Raw genomic sequence first — 14,489 nt, 5'->3', positions numbered from 1 at the left:
TTATTAGCGTGTACACAGAAGGAGCGCCTGCTGCCTGCTCGGCTGGGGCAGTCCCGCGGGTCCTGGGGTCCGGCTTCGGTCGGTGGCCATGTGCATGCGGCGGGTTAGGGCTGGTGCCTCGGGCATGTGGAAGTGCGGTCAATGGTGTTTGGCTTAAAGAAGCTGCTAGTGCTTACCTCGCCATCTTCCTGTCTCCTCTCGGTGAGCATTGTCCTTGGGTGTTCATTGCACTACCTCAGCGATCCCCCCTGACCGCAGGCTTTGCTTTTCATGACTTTATTTCTGAGTTGAGTTACCTGGGCTCAACCACATTCCAAAAATATCAAATGGAAAATTGCATAAACAAACAATTCATGCATTTTAAGTTCCTCGCTGAGTTGGCACGATGGAATCTTGCACCATCCCACTCTGTCCTGCCCAAGAACATCCAGTTGTCTAGCGTCTCCATGCGGTACAGACAGGATAATAAGGTAACTTAGCAAAAACAATTCACCTAAACTCTTTTACAGTGTGTTGTTATTATTGCTCTATTTTACATTTTTAAAATTGATTGATTTAACAGAGAGAGGAAGTGGGGGTGGAGAGAAAGAGAGATCAATTTGTTGTTCCACTTATTGACACATTCATTAGTTGACTCTTGTACGTGCCCTGACCAGGGATCGAAGCCACAACCTTGGTGTATCAGGAGGATGTTCTCAACAACTCATGGCTCTATTATATTATTAATTATTATTGTTAACCTCTTACTGTATCTAATTTAGAAATTAAACTTTATCATAGGTGAAAAAGCAGTGCATGTAGGGTTTAGTGAAGAAAGCTGAGGAGCTAGAGTAAAAGCATAACTGTGGTGAGATGCATGTTAAAAGCACAGCCATTGGAGGAACCACACCTCAACATGATAGTGGTCATATATGACAAACGTACAACCAACATCATACTCAATGGGCAAAATGAAAAGCATTACCTCTAAGGATAAAACAAGGCAGGGATGTCTGCTTTCATCACTCTTATTCAGCATAGCACTGGAAGTCCGAGCCACAGAGATCAGAAAAGAGGGAAACATAAAAGGCATCTAAATTGGAAAGAAGGAAGTAAAACTCTCATTATTTGCAGATGAGATGATATTGTACATAGAAAACCCTAAAGACTTCACCACAAACTACTAGAGTTAATAAATAAATTTGGCAAAGTAACAGGATACAAAATTAATACCCAGAAATCGATGGCATTTTTATACACCAATAATGAATTCCCAGAAAGAGAAACTAAAAGACAACCCCATTTACCAATGCGACAAAAAAATTAAGAAACTTAGGAATAAACTTAAGCAAGAAGGTAAAGGACCTGTACTCTAAAAACTACAGGACATTGAAAAATAGAGAAAGATGTAAACAAGTGAAAGAGTATACCATGTTCATGGATTGGCAGAATCAACATTATTAAAATGGCCACAAAGCAATCTATAGATTCAATGGAATCCCTATTAAAGTACCAATTGCCTATTTCACAGATCTAGAACAAATACCCCCAAAATTCATATTCAGAAAAGATCCCAAATAGCCACAGCAATCTTGAGAAAGAACGAAGTTGAAAGGATCACAATACCAGATGTCAAATTATGCTACAAAGCCACTATAATCAAACAGCCTGGTACTGGCATAAGAACAGGCATTAGATCAATGGAACAGAACAGAGACCCCAGAAATCAACCCAAGCCATTATGCTCAATTAACATTTGACAAAGGAGGCAAGAGGATACAATGGAGTAGACAGTCTCTTCAATAAATGGTATTGAAAATTGGACAAGTATATGTAAAAAAAAAAAAAAAAAAAAAAAAAAAAAGGAAAGAAAGAAAGAAACTAGACCACCAACTTACATCATATACAAGAATAAACTCAAAATGGATAAAATACTTAAATATAAGTCTGGAAACCTTAAAAGTCCTAGAAGAAAACATAGGTAGCAAAATCTCAGACATTCCACGTGGCAGAATTTTCATAGACACATTGCCTAGGGTAAGAGGAACAAAGGAAAAACAAACAAATGGGCCACATTAAACAAAAAGCTTTTGCACAGCAAGAGAAACCAGCATCAAATTGAAAATGTAGCCCACTTCATGGGAGAACATATTTGTCAACGATACATCTGATAAGGGGTTAATGTCCAAAATATATAAAGTACTCATACAACTTAACACCAGGAAGACAAATAACCCAATAAAAAAATGGGCAAAGCACCTAACTAGACACTTTTCCAAGGAGGCCAGGAAACATGAAAAAATGCTCAATGTCACTAATCTGAGAGATGCAAATTAAAACCACAATGAGGTATCACCTCACACCTGCTAGAATGGCTCCCATCAACAAATCAACCAACGACAAGTGTTGACGAGGATGCAGAGAAAAAGGAACCCTCATGCACTGCTGGTGGGAATGCAGACTGGCACAACCACATGGAAAAGTGTGGAGTTTTCCTCAAAAAATTAAAAATGGAACTGCCGTTTGACCCAGTGATCCCACTTCTAGGAATATATCCGAAGAAACCCGATACACCAACCAGAAAAAATGTATGCACCCCTATGTTCACAGCAGCACAATGTACAATAGCTAAGATCTGGAAACAGCCCAATGCCCATCAGCAGATAACAGGATAAAAAGGCTGTGGTACATTTATCCATGGAACACTATGCAGCAGTAAAGTAGAAGGATCTCTTACCCTGTGAGACAGCATGGAGGGGCCTGGGGAACATCATGCTAAGTAAAATAAGCCAGTCAGAGAAAGACAAGTATCACATGATCTCACTCATATGTGGAATCCAAATAACAAAATAAACTGGATCCAGAGACATGGAAGCATGGAACAGACTGATGATTCTCAGAGGGAAAGAGGTGGGGGGGAGGGCGCGTGAGAAGAGATTAACCGAAGACCTCATATGCATATACTCCTGGCCCATGAACAGACAATAGTGCTGGGAAAGCCTGGGGTGGGGGTGGGGGTGGAGGTGGGGGTGGGGGTGGTGGAAGGGGGTCAATGGGGAATAAAAAGGGGACATCTGTAATACTTTCAACAGTAAAAGATAAAAAATAAAATAAAAGCACAGCTAAGTGGGTCTGCCTCTGGCGGGGGGAGTGGGGTTCGAAACTGTGCTGGCTCAGGGGAGCAGGGACTCTGTGGGCCGCGGTCACAGGTCACACGGCGGCTGCTGGTCAGCTCCGGTGCTGGTGCTGCCGGTGCTGCTCGGGCCTCCCCAGCAGCTGCGTCTCCTAGAGCGGCTGGCGCAGACCCTGTCCCTGTGGCAGCGGCGAATCCACAGGGCTCCGGGAGCAGCGGGCAGGTCTGGAAGGGAGAATGGGTGGGCTGTGTGCCCTGGGCAAGGCCAGCACCTCCGAGCTGCCTTCCTGATGGGCTGCTGGCAGTCACACACCCACCGCTAGAGCCAAGCACCCTCAGCAGGACAGCGGTGCCGCCTGCTCCCGCGCCTGCCCACGCCTCCCCGATGGCGCCCCCCAGCTCCAGCTTCCAGAAGGCACCCTGCCTGGCACAGCGCTGCAGACCCGGTGGCGGTGAACCATGCCACACCCAGCCGTGGTGACAGACTCAGGGGCCAGCCCACCCTCCAGGCTCAGGACCTCAGCTTCCGGCTGTTTCTCTCTGTTCAGCCCCTGGGGTCGCTTCAAATATTTTTGCATTTGAAGCATTTGGCACGGAGACCAGACCCATGGTCAGATTGCTGTGTATCTGGTGGAAGGTCAGAGTGAGCCATTCCTGCCCGGTGGCGCCATCCCCAGGACACCGCCTTCTATGGCCTGGCCGCTGGGACTTCTGTCCCCAAAGCAATCCTAGGCCTCCTTCAAGGTGACAGTCCACGTTCCCTGGGGCAGAGGGTGGGGGGCAGCTCAAACGGGGTCTTTCCAGAAGCACGTCTGGAAGATGTAGCTCAGCCCCATGCAGACATAGTGTTCCCGCCGTCCTGGGTAGGGAGCAGGTGGCCGTCCGGCAGGAACGCCACCGTCGCCGGTGAGCCAGGCCCCCGCAGCCACTGCCCAGTCCTGGGTCAAGCAGTCACCCTGATCCGAAGGACAAGGGGCCCGGTGCTGCGCGGGCAACGGGCACCGGGGCCAGAGAAGCACTGCTGACGCACGGTGCTCTCCCCCTCCCAGTGGGGCCGGCTGGGAAAGCGGGTGATGCGTGTCACACCCTGTCTTCTGAGTAGCAGTGGGTGGTTCTTTTCTTCCTTTTGCTTTTAACATGCGTTACTGCCTTGAATATTTTTGCATTTGTACAATTCTTTCCAATGTTTAGGGTGGAAATTCCAAAACCTGGCACAATTTCATCGCATCTCGTTTCCTATTTTGACAGCCTGCCACCCCTTTTTAAAAATTTTTTAAAAATTGATTTTTAGAGACAAAGAGAAACATTGACGTGAGAGCAAAACTTCCACTGCCCCCTGCATGCCCCCTGCTGGGGATTGAGCCTGAACCAGGGCCTGTGCCCTGACCAGGAATCGAACCTGCAACACTTCGGTGCATAGGGTGATGTCAAACCCACTGAGCCACGTGGATATGGGCTGGAGGGCCCTTTTGAAGGTTCCCACGACCCATGGGCATCCTGTGTGAGCGTCTCCTTTCTGGAGAACTCTGGGCAGCTGCCCCTGCTCTGACTCAGGACCACTGCGGGCTGATCCCTGGACTTCCTGGGCCTCCCTGGCCTCATGGGCCTCCCTGGACCTCCAGGGCCTCCTGGGCCTCCCTGGCCTTCCTGGGCCTCCCTGGCCTCCTGGGCCTCCCTGGCCTCCCTGGACCTCCAGGGCCTCCCCTCCCTGGCCTCCCTGGGCCTCCCTGGCCTTCTGGGCCTCCTGGGCCTCCCTGGCCTCCTGGGCCTCCCTGATCCTCCCTGGGCCTCCCTGGCCTCCCAGGCCTCCCCGATCTCCTGGGCCTCCCTGGCCTCCATGGCCTCCTGGGCCTCCCTGGCCTCCCTGGCCTCCCTGGACCTCCAGGGCCTCCTGGGCCTCCCTGGCCTCCCTGGCCTCCCTGGCCTCCTGGGCCTCCCTGGCCTCCCTGGCTTCCTGGGCCTCCCTGGCCTTCTGGGCCTCCTGGGCCTCCCTGGCCTCCCTGTCCTCCCTGGCCTCCTGGGCCTCCCTGGCCTCCTGGGCCTCCTGGGCCTCCCTGGCCTCCTGGGCCTCCTGGGCCTCCCTGGCCTCCTGGGCCTCCCTGGCCTCCCTGGCCTTCTGGGCCTCCTGGGCCTCCCTGGCCTCCTGGGCCTCCCGGGCCTCCCTGGCCTCCCTGGCCTCCTGGGCCTCCCTGGCCTCCCTGGCCTCCTGGGCCTCCCTGGCCTCCTGGGCCTCCCTGGCCTCCCTGGCCTCCTGGGCCTCCTGGGCCTCCCTGGCCTCCTGGGCCTCCCTGGCCTCCCTGGCCTCCTGGGCCTCCCTGGCCTCCCTGGCCTTCTGGGCCTCCTGGGCCTCCCTGGCCTCCTGGGCCTCCTGGGCCTCCCTGGCCTCCCTGGCCTCCTGGGCCTCCCTGGCCTCCCTGGCCTTCTGGGCCTCCTGGGCCTCCCTGGCCTCCTGGGCCTCCTGGGCCTCCCTGGCCTCCCTGGCCTCCTGGGCCTCCCTGGCCTCCCTGGCCTCCTGGGCCTCCCTGGCCGGGTCTGCTCTGCAGCTCAGGACCGGTGGGGGAAGGACTTATTCACCCCGCATCCTGGGTGATAAGAAGGAGGAAGGTGGGCACCCCTTAGCTTCCCCAGGACGGCAGAAGCTGCTTGCGTTCCTGGGGAGGTGCCTCCCGGAGCTGGACCCCCGCTTTCCTGTGTGAGCCTGTCCGCTGGGGGCAGGGCCGCGGGGTCCTCAGAGCAGTGACGCTGAGTGGAAAGATGTGGGCTGACGGGCCTGCACGGGCCCGCACTCCTGGGGGTCTCTCTATAGAAGGTCATTGTCACAGCCGGTGAGTGGCCTCCGGGACTTCTCTCTGCTTGCGGGTGGGGACGAGGCCCGGCCAGGTGAAGGGACCCCATCCCAAGGTGGTTCTCTGTGCTGCGCTGTGCCCCGCCGCCTGCCCGCCCCCCCCCCCACCCCAGGAGGAGTGACTTGGATGCAACAGTGGGCTCCCCCCGGGAGCTGCTGTCACGTGGACAGCGTGGGGGCCACCTGGAGCCGGAGGAGAGCAGTGAGGGGCATTTCCTGCTCCTGCCTCAGGTCACCGAGGGCTGGGCCTGTCCACGTGCCCTCTCCTGTGGGTCCAGGTGATCCGACCCTCAGACGCAGGGTGCGGTGCTCCCGCCACATCCTGCCGAGGAGCCTGCGCTTCACTGCTCCCTGCCTGCGCCCACACCTGGACACTCCCTCCATGCTCCAGGCTGTCCTCCGTCCTGGGGGACCCTCCGCTACGTAACTCCACTCACTCACCAGCACCTCATGGTCCTTCACCGCCTCCTGTCTGAGATCATCCCTGGTACCAGTCCAGCCGGAGGGGAGCAGCCTAGGGAAGACGCTGGGAGGGACTCAGCGGGAGGGCGGCCTGTGACGGGATGGTGGAGAGGGGCCTGAATGCTGCGGCCACCAGCCAAGGGATGCCAGGGGTCGCCAGGACGAGGCTGGAAGGCCTGCCCAGGACTGCAGGCCTCGGGGCGGTGAGGGGGAGGTCTCTGCTGCCCTAAGCCCCCATTTGTGGGACTTGTTCACGGCCCCAGGAAACGAATAGGAATGGGTCCAGTGACAAGCAGAGCGCAGGGGGGTGGGGCTTGGGGAACCTGGGACGGCCCAGTCCCCTGCAGCAGCCCCACAGCATGTGAAGAGGCTGCCCAGAAAACTGGGGCGGGAGACACTGCGAGGGGAGCTCGCTGCACCCCTCTGGACAGACAGACAGGACACAGCCCCGAGATGGGACAGGAGAGACGGGGCCGGGACCCTTCCTGGGAACAGGGAAATGTTTCGTCACTTCAGTCTCCCCAGCCCTGGTTGGTCTGGGACACAGAAGGGGCTCAGAAGAATTTGGTGGCTGTTTGGGGTCCCTAGACTAGCTGCACCCACACGATGGCAAGGGGCACGTGCAGCCCCTCGGAGCATCCTAGAGCCGTCCCTGCAGACCAGCCCTCAGCCCTGTGGGCGGGCAGGAGAGTTCCGGGTGAAATGCATTTTATTCTCAGGAGACCTCACAGTGCAGGTGCCCGCGGGCCTGGCGGGCTCAGGGTGCCCACACCAGCCTCCCACCAGGTGCGGGCGGCTGTTCACAGGAAGAAGGACGTTGCTTTAACTTAGCTTCATTGGGCCATTTCCTAAGTAAGTCCATTCCCCTCTCGGGCGAAGCCATGCGCAGCTGAACCACGTGAGCTCCCGCCACGGCGTGAGGGGCCGTCCACAGAGCCCGCCAGCCGAGGCCGCGGGGGTTGGCACTGCGCAGAGGGCCGGCCCAGGACATGCTCCGGCCTCAGGCTAGTGAGTGACAGAATGCTGCCCATGGTGTCAGCCCCAGGCATGCTCCAGACTCATCCCGCTCTGGGGACCTCCACAGGCCCCTGGTGTCCTGCCCGTGTGCCCACCTCTCCTTCCACGCTGCAGGCGGAGGGCTGGCGCTCCTCCCCGCTCCGCCACGGAAACGCAGGGCCCAGGGGCGGAGGCGGACTGCCTGCCCCTGCCTCCTTCCTCCTCGCTGCTTAGCGCCCTGACCTCCGAGCCCCAGCCGGCCTTCAGCCTCCCGCCGTCCCCTCGGTCCTGATCACCAGTGAGCCCATGGGCACGTGGCCCAGCACAGAGGGGGCTGTGGCTCCCTGGCCCTCTCCCCTCCCAGTCCTGTTGCACCCAGCACAGCCCCCTCGGTGTCCTGACCCACACACCGGGACTGGCAGCACCTCTCAGGAGAGAGCTCACGTCCCTCCAGTGGGGTGAGTTGAGTGGGCACCTAGGGGAGGGGCTGTGTGCTCGGAGGCTGGCAGGGGAGAAGGGCAGCCGCCCACCTGCCCCACCATTGACGAGGGCACAGGGTCGGGGCTGCTAGAGAGAAATGCCCCAGACACTCAGGGAGGACAGTGCCCAGGCGGCAGGGGTGGCTCCCAGGCCTCAGGAGCCACGGCAGGCACTTTCTCCTCAGAGCTGCAGGGGTCAGCCTGCGCCCCTGGCATACACACAGCTGCACACACATGCACTCACATGCACACCTCTGCACTTGCTCACATGCACATTCACATACTCCTACACATGTATGCATGCTCACACACATGCACACACCTGCACAAACATGCTCACTCACTCACATGCTTGCTCACATTCTCTCACTCACACATGCACTCACATGCACATACACATTTACACAACTGAACACGCTCACATGCATGTGTTCCTCACAAGCCCGCTCAGACCACAGGGGCGGAGGCCTGGGAGTGTGGAGGGAGGATCTGAGCTCCTTCGGGGCGGGTCTCAGCGAGCTGGGCCACGTGAAGGACCACGGGAAGGAAGCTCAGGCACCCCGGCTGAAGACCCTCAGAGGTCAGCGTGCGGTGGGAAGGTGCTGGGTGGGGGCTGGGACCCTCACACCTCCCTCTAGTTCCCTCCCCAAGGGGCAACCCAGCGCTGCCTCTGGGCTTTGCCCAGAGCCCTCAGAGGGGAAGATGGAAGTGGGCTTTGTCTGGCCTGGTCAGACCGAGCGGCTCATGGGATAAAGGCTTAACGCTGGGTGAACATGCAGAAAAAGCTGGTGCAGGCCCTCTGACAACCCCATTGTCTGGGGCCTGAGCCTGGGCAGTTGGGTCTGAAAGCGCCAAGTTCATGACATTTCAAAGAGAAATGATAGTGGGAGAGGGTGGGCAGGGGAGGAAGCGGGGACAGAAGAAAGAAAACCCTAAAACGCGGGGGTAATATTTGACTCCTTCACCAGGGCGCCCTCAGCTCCCCTAACACCCATGCAGACCAAGTCCCTTCCTGGGACGAGCTGGGCCGCCCGGCAGGTTGCGGGTGGGGGGTGGGGGGTGGGGGGGCTGCCCAGCGGGTGACGGTGGGCAGATGCCGCTGAAGAAGGTGTGGAGCTCCAGGGCAGCGGGGTGGAGGCATAGCAGCGGCCATTGGCACAGAGGCCCATTGTCCTAACTGCCCTGCAAGATGAGAATTTGCAGAAGGGCTGCAGTGACAAATGAGTTTATTTTGCTAGCACGCTGTTGTTGCCTTTCATTTTTGTTATTGTTATTACCGTGCCCTTAACACAAAAACTGCTTTCTGAGCCCGGAGGCAGGGGCTCCATGCCGGTGTTCAGTGTGTTTAATGTGCCTGTGCAAAAGCAAACACCTCCGGAGCGGGAGCGGGAGCGGAGCCGGGAGCCAGGAAACTGGATGTGTTTTGTCTCCAGAAGTTTCCCTTGAGTGGTTTCGTTTGCTCTGTCTCTGTCTCAGGCAGGCTGTGCACGGCCCCCCAGCACGGAGGCCTCAGGCTGCTCCCACCGTGGGCGCCGGCTCCGCGCCCGTCCACCGGCCCCTGGAGCTCCTCCCCAGGAACAAAGCGGGCCTCACAGAGCCAGCCTAATGCGAGGAGAAAATAGGATTAGGCCCGGGTATCAGCAGGTAAGTCGGATTACCGGCAAGGTTCAGTACCTTCTGGCAGCCTCGCCGGGTTTTTAATTGTACAAAGGTGTATGTTTCCCTTCCCTGGTTTTATTTAAAGAGGCCATTTGTTTGTGCCCAAGAGGTAAACGGCGAGCGATAAGGCTCTGTGTGGAATTGGAAACAGATAACCTTGCAAAATGACATCCGCCTTGTACCCGGGACACGCTTTGCCGCGCCTGCTCTTTGCTGCCGCCTCTTGCCCCCTGGCGTCGCTTTGGCAGAAAGACACCCGCCGAGGCCGAGGCCCAGGGCTGCCAGCCGGCGCCTTCCCCTGTGGCGGGACGCGGCTGCAGGCAGCTCCTGTTCAAATGCCCAAAATTGGCATTTAAAAACTTGTGAATGGGCGTGGATCCTTCAACCAGGGAGGGAAGCTAAATGCAAACACCGGTTGTTCATACTAGTGTCTGCATTGCGTTTTGTCACATGCAAACGTGAGCTGAACGCGCTCACCGGGCTGCGTGTGTTTGGAATGAACGGTTTCTTTGGGGCTGGACAGGGGAGCACATGTCCTTCAGAGCCGTTTGGCAAAGAGCGGAGGGGACTGGGCTGCTGCTCTGGGTCGCTGCGGCCTCGCCCACCAGCCCCTGGGAAGGCGCTGGTGGAAGGTCCCACAGGGTCACTGCGGGCAGCAGCCAGAGGGGACGGGATCAGTGCACATGGCTTTGAGGGTTGGCTGACAGTGAAACAACTGCAGAAGCTCAAGGTCAAAGGACAGGGAGTATGCCAGCTCCATGCCCCCCTGTGTGTGTGTGTGTGGGGGGGGCTTCCCTTCCAGACTCTGCCTAGGGGTCGGCATGCAGCTGGAGTGTCCCCAACAGAACATGCAGGGTCAGAGCGCTGGGTCTGTCTGGGGCCCTGTCAGCCGGGGCACTGCCTCAGTCGCTGGAAGAGAGCGAGGGGTTTGCTTGCCCCCTGCATCTGTGCCCCCCCCCCACCGCGCAGCCCCGCGGGGTGTCTCCCCAGGCTCCGGGGTGACCCAGGCCCACGCAGGACGCTATAACCCCAGTTTGACTGCCGAGGTGAGAGGAGAGACAGGGCTTTGTTTATTAAGTTCTTTTCCTCTCTGCCGTGTTTAATGTGGATGTGGCTGTGCAGGGGGGGGGGGCGCTGGCATCTCCTCTGAGGGGACGGGTCCCCTCCGTGTCCGGGATCGGGTTCCTTCACCCCTGAGGGCCTGGGGAGCGGCTCCGCCTCTGCCTCCTCCGCTGGGACTCTGCGGGGTTTTCCTTGACTTGAGACCATATCCATTCGTAAGGTGTTCATTTTCCCAGGGAGTGGGTCTCCCACCTGCACCCCCTCTCCTCCTCCAGCCCATCTACTGGAACCCCAGGCTGAGGCAGCGAGCAAATGCTCCCCACGAGTGGCCCTCGGGAGGGAGTCTGGAGAGGCTGTGCCCTGACCCAACGTGAGAAAACACCGAAGTGTGCGCCTGGGGCCTGGGGGTGTCCATCAGCGGGAGCTGTCCCTGGCCCAGGCAGAGCTTTGTTCCTTTCGTTGGAAAAGAGGGTGAGCCATCCTCCGAGGGGAAGGGGAGCCACAGAAACGCCCCGAACAGAGACAAGGGGGGCGCAACTTCCCATCCAACAGCCGCCCCAAGGGGCAGAGGGAGGAGCCGTTCTCCTAACAAAGGGGCGCTGGGAGACCCCCAGGCCAGCCCTCCTCCTCGGGGCCTTCAGTCTGCTCCCTCTGCCCGTCTCCAACCCACAGACACTGCAAATAACAAACCCCAGCATGTGTGTGTGTGTGTGTGTGTGTGTGTGTGTCTGGGCGCAGGGCTTCGGGCTGAGCCGCTGCTGCCAGCTGGGGGGTTGGGGGGTTGAGCTGCTTCTGGGAGCTCAACTGCGAGGGGCTGGGCCCCTTGTCCCCAGAGTCCCCGCCCTGGGTCAGGTGGGATCCGGAGCTGAGCTCCTGGTCCTGCTTTTGTTGGGGAGGAGTTTGGGACGGGAAGTGCCTGGCGGGCGAGGGGAAATGTTAGGAGCCACGGCGGCCTGCGGGCTGCACTCAGGGGCCGCGAAGAGCCACCTTCCTTTGCAGCCCGAGGGAGACTGGGCGGCCAGGAGAGGCTCCCTCCGCCGCCGGCTCCCCGCCGCCGGCTCCCCTCCTCCAGCTCCCCGCCGCCGGCTCCCGGCCCCCAGCTCCCGGCCCCCGCTCCTGGCCGCCGGCTCCCGGCCCCCGGCTCCCCGCCGCCGGCTCCCCACTGCCGGTGACTAGAGGGGGTGAGCAAACCGGGAGGTCACAAACCCCGTTAAGGGGAAGGAGGCTGAGTCAGCCCCAGGAAATGCTGTAGATGTAGCTTTGGGAGAAAACAAAGCAAAAACAGTTGATGCTGTAAGTTTATGTATTTATTTAATATTTGTTTTCTCTAAATATAGCTCCATCCTAAGTCTTAAAACCCCTAAAGGAGGAAAGTTCAGAAATTGTCTCAGCCACGTTCATGCCGGCCAGCCCTTCAGGCGTGGCTTCCCGGCCGGTGCCCTCTGGATTCTGACTCCGCGTGGCCCCAGAGGCGGTCTGCTGGCGAGTGAGGAGGCGGCGAGCTGATGGAGCACATATCGCAGACGATCCCATCCAAAGCCAGGCCTGCTTCCAAAGGGGGGGTCAATATTTGTTTTTAATTTTCTGACCCCAAAACGTTAACTGACAAATGAATCTCTCTGCTCCGCTGTGTTTTATATAAACGGGATGGACAGGAACCTGCCCTGGACCAGCAGTGCTTCCGTCCCCCCGCCGATCCGGGAAACCACTCTTAGAGGAGTTCCCGCTCCTGTAACTCAGGGGCCAGTGCCTGGCCCAGTGCCTTTCGGCCAGAGGGTCGGAGGGGCGTCGTGAGAACAGGCATTCCCGCCCCTCTGAGGAGCTCATCACAGCAGGTTCAAACAGAAGGATGTGCTGTGGGAGAAATTGCAAAGAGCTTGCTTCACAGAAAACAGCGGCATCCAAGGCCCCTGACGTGACTGTCCTTTTCATATAATGATGGAGGTGACTACATAACTTAACATTTAGGAATTTGTAAAGAACCTCATGGTGTAATTTGCCAAATAGTTTCACTTTGGCATTACCTTGTATTTGCCCGTTACCCAGGCAGTGAGTTAGCAAACTGCCCCTCTTCACCGAACACAGAGAAGACAGCGCAGGAGCGGGGCTGGAAACGCCGCACGCCCGGCCGCGGGAGGGAGAGGCCGCACCGCCGCTTCCCGGTAAGTCCCCTGGCAGATAAAGCACCTGCTGAACGACCGTGTGTGCGGTGGGGAGAATCATGCTCTGCCCGGAAACCGTGCCTCCAGCCTCGCTCTGCCTCTTTGGTGCCCGGAGAACAATGCCTAACCAGCGCCACCCCTGCCTCTGCACGCCCCCCATGTGCAAAGGAAGCCACGCTGCCCCCCACCGGCCGGGCTTCCACCAGCCTCCACATCAGCTCCGCCCGCACACAGCACCCCAGCCCTGGCGCCGCGCCTGCTTCCAGACACGCGCGTGGAAGGCGCCCGTGAAGCCGCAGCGCTGACGGTCCCCTGGGGAGCCCCGAGGACAGGGAAGGGAGGCCGCTCTCTGGCTGCCCGGGTTCTGCTGCCACCGGTCCCTCCTTTCTCCAGGCACTCCATAGCCATTTTCAATCTGCCCCCGAGAACCTCCCTCCCTCCCTTCCTCCTTCCCTCAGCCTGGGAGGCCTTGGGCAGCTGCTGCCTCCCCGGGGCAGCCCCCTTTCTGGCGCCTGTTTCCTGGGCCATTTGCCCCGCTCAGGCTGCTGGAGGAGACAGCACTGCCTGGCTCCCGGCTCCACCTGACGGGGTGGGAGCCGAGGGGTCCCGGCGGGAAGGGAGGGGGTGTCCCCTGAGTTGTCACTAACGCGTCCTCTTAAAGACCAGGGAGGGAGGGTCTCGGCTCCCCTGAGCTTCCACCCGCAGCTAGAAACCCCGAATGTAAAGACGCCGCGGCAGCGCCGCCTTCCCGTCAGGCACGGGGTCCGAGTGGCGGGCGGCAGCCGGGGCCGCGGGCTGGGCATGGCGGTGCGCACAGGGCCTGCGGCTCAGAGCCAGCCCGCTTCCCCGCGGAGAGCAGGGCCGGGCCGGGCGGAGGGCAGGGGGCCGGGCCGGGCGGAGGGCAGGGGGGCCCGGCCCGCAGCACTGCCTCCCAGGCCACCTCCGCGGGCAGGAAGGCTTCCTCCGGCCGGGCCTCCGCGGTCCGTGTCCGCGCGGAATGAATCCCTCCATTTGGGAGCATTTTAAGGGGCATTGGAGATTGACGGCCAGAGGAAGTGACACTTGACCCTGGCATCCTGCGCCCGAGGGGACAGCCGCTGATTTCAAAATAGCAGTCCCCAGCAGCCCCGGAGGCAGGTCCGAGCCCCTCCTCAACGCGCTCTTCCCTCCAGGCCCCTTCCCGCTCCCAGTCCCCTCCCCCCATCCCCCATACACCCCTCCCCCACCCCATACACCCCTCCCCCACCCCATACACCCCTCCCCCACCCCATACACCCCTCCCCACCCCCATACACCCCTCCCCACCCCCATACACCTCTCCCCCACCCCATACACCCTCCCCCACCCCCATACACCCTCCCCCACCCCATACACCCTCCCCCACCCCATACACCCCTCCCCCACCCCATACACCCTCCCCCACCCCATACACCCCTCCCCCACCCCCATACACCCTCCCCACCCCCATACACCCCTCCCCCACCCCCATACACCCCTCCCCCACCCCCATACACCCTCCCCCACCCCATACACCCCTCCCCCACCCCATACACCCCTCCCCACCCCATACACCCTCCCCCACCCCCATACACCCTCCCCCACCCCATACACCCTCCCCCACCCCCATACACCCCTCCGCCACCCCCCATACACCCCTCCCCACCCCCATACACCCTCCCCCACCCCCATACACCCTCCCCCACCCCATACAC

The sequence above is a fragment of the Pipistrellus hanaki genome (genome assembly GCF_964339955.1).
Source record: "Pipistrellus hanaki genome assembly, chromosome: 10".
Taxonomy (NCBI): domain Eukaryota; kingdom Metazoa; phylum Chordata; class Mammalia; order Chiroptera; family Vespertilionidae; genus Pipistrellus; species Pipistrellus hanaki.
Note: the sequence above shows the minus strand (reverse complement) of the source record.